Here is a 2560-nt window from a genome sequence, read left to right on the forward strand (position 1 = left end):
TGATGCTTGAGTTATATTCTATCTAAATGTCTTCCTTAGATGATCAAACTTATCAACCTTACTTAGTTTGCTTGCAACTTTGGCCGTTTTGTGCCTGACTCAAGTTCATATCATCAAAGACTAGTTATCTTCATCAAAAGCATGTTCCTCTTTAAGAGAGCTTCATTGATCAATAACCTTCAAAATATGGTTTCGCAGTATAGACAAAGGATATGAGGATTTTAGAGTTAGTCAAAGAAAGCATAAGTGATACACACATGCTGATAAGATATCATTTCAAAACAAGGAATATACTCTTATCCTCCATTTTTTCACAATGATAGAGGAACTTGAAAAAACGATATCATTATGGGGATTTCGTATAGACCAAACCACCCAATCAAGTAACTAACAAAAAGATCACGGTGAGATCTCTAGGGAGAACAAATCATCATCCTGACCATTAAAAAATCTTATACCAAACATATGTCACATAATAACAAGTCACAAACAGGTAGATAACTGACTATAAAAGTCCTCTACACACTAGGCATAAAACACCCTCGAGATTAACTAACACCATAGGCTTAACGAGATTCTCTCTAGTATGAATCATCTTAATAAGAAGTTAGAAAGAGAAATAATCACTTTAAAAGGAACTCATTTATCCCATATAAAAGGAAGAGTTGGGTTCACAAGGTTACCCAAAGAAAATACCCTAATATTAAAAAATACTCTAATGATTAGTAACATGTTATAAACTATCTTCTATCGATAGTAAAAAAAAAGGTCTTTCACTTTAAATCTCTCAAGTGAGGTTATCATTAACCAAAACTCTACACATGTCTAAGAGACTAATCCAACTTATTAGAGATACTGAAACGCTAGAGGAATGTAATCTCAAAGAGAATGTTATCAATCCAAATATACTTCTTAAAGGAGGTAAGAATCCAAAAATTTATTTTTCAATTCAGATTATCTACAAATCAATCACACATATTAATTAATTTAGAGCTTAAGACAGAGACCATTTTCCCCCTAAGAAGATAGGGCAAAATCCAACAATCATATTTTCATTAAATAAGAAAAAGATTAATGCGTCATATTTTACTAAAAAGATATCATTCTGGAGATTAGTGACTCCAAAGATAAGTTGAAATATATTTTAATAAAAATAACCATATCAACTTTAATCATTTAAACTTTTTATTTTTGTATTAAAATTTTAGTTGTTTTAGAAAATCAAAATGCATTTACTAATGTTTTTCCCATCTATTTTTACAAAACCCAAAACTTACATTAAATGAGTCCTAACTTTTATTTAATGAGTTAAAGATAAAATTGTCTAAATTTATTATATTTTGACATGTGTGCCGAAATTTAAAAGGAGCAAAAACCCTTGACACCTGGGTGTCCAATTTAATACGTGTACCCAAATTGACTAGTTTTAATATGTGTGCCCAAAATTTAAAACTGAAGTTATTTTAGCAAATCAAAATGAAGTTAATGATGTTTTTCCCCCTTCTATGTTTATAGAAACCAAATACATATCTTAAATGAGTTTTGTCTTTATTTAATGAATTAAAATAAAATTGTTTACATTTTTTGTTCAGTCCTTTCCAAGTTGTAAGTCATTTTATTAAAGAAAGTTAAACTATACTAGTACGTTATTTCACTTAATTGATATGTCGAATAAAATTTTAATGTGTATTTTTTCATCATACATTTGATTATAATTATTTTTATTTTTATTTTTTTTACTTGTCATCAATAAAAGATAATTTATAAAAAAAAGATTAGTTTATTGTTATAATACAAAATAAATTGCACTTTTTATTTTATATAAAATAATTAAAATATTATATAATTTAAGAGAAAAAAATATACTTTTTTTAAAACGTGTGCTCAAATTTAAAAAGATGATCAACTGTTGTTAAAACTAAAATTTCTAACTAACTCAACCAAATTCTGACTAACTAAACTAAACCGATAGACTATTAACTTCTTCAAATTGTCCTTGTAATTGTTGGGGTTGATTAAAAATATAAATGTTAAAAAAATTTATATCGTTTAATTTTGTGAAGAAAAAGAGAGTTGAAACTAGAGATTAATTGTTATGCACTGTCAGTGTAAAGAATTTTACACTGTCAATACATCACAATCATCCGTTTGGGTTACTTTACATGTGATTATAGAAAAAGTCAAACTTCTCTAAAAAATCAATGGTTGTGATTAACTGACAGTGTAAAATATCTTTACACTGTCAATGCATTTCAATTAAACTCTAAAAACTATATAAAAGATTCAAATTCTTTATTATAAAATGCATCATGTCAAAAGAAATTTAAATTTGTATTTGATATTTTATATTTTCTCTTATACTGTTGTGTTAGAGTTTTGTGAAAGGTAGTTACATATTTGTTTTGGAGAGTTTGAGTGTATTTGGGCCTTAAGTGGTTGAGGGTAGTAAATATGTTGTAACAATTTTCACATAATGTTATTCTCTAGTTATCATTTGACAATAGTCATGGTTTTTTTCTCTGACTTGAGAGTTTCCACGTTAAATTCTTGTGTTATTATT

The sequence above is a fragment of the Lathyrus oleraceus genome, chromosome 2 (genome assembly GCF_024323335.1).
Source record: "Lathyrus oleraceus cultivar Zhongwan6 chromosome 2, CAAS_Psat_ZW6_1.0, whole genome shotgun sequence".
Taxonomy (NCBI): Eukaryota; Viridiplantae; Streptophyta; class Magnoliopsida; order Fabales; family Fabaceae; genus Lathyrus; species Lathyrus oleraceus.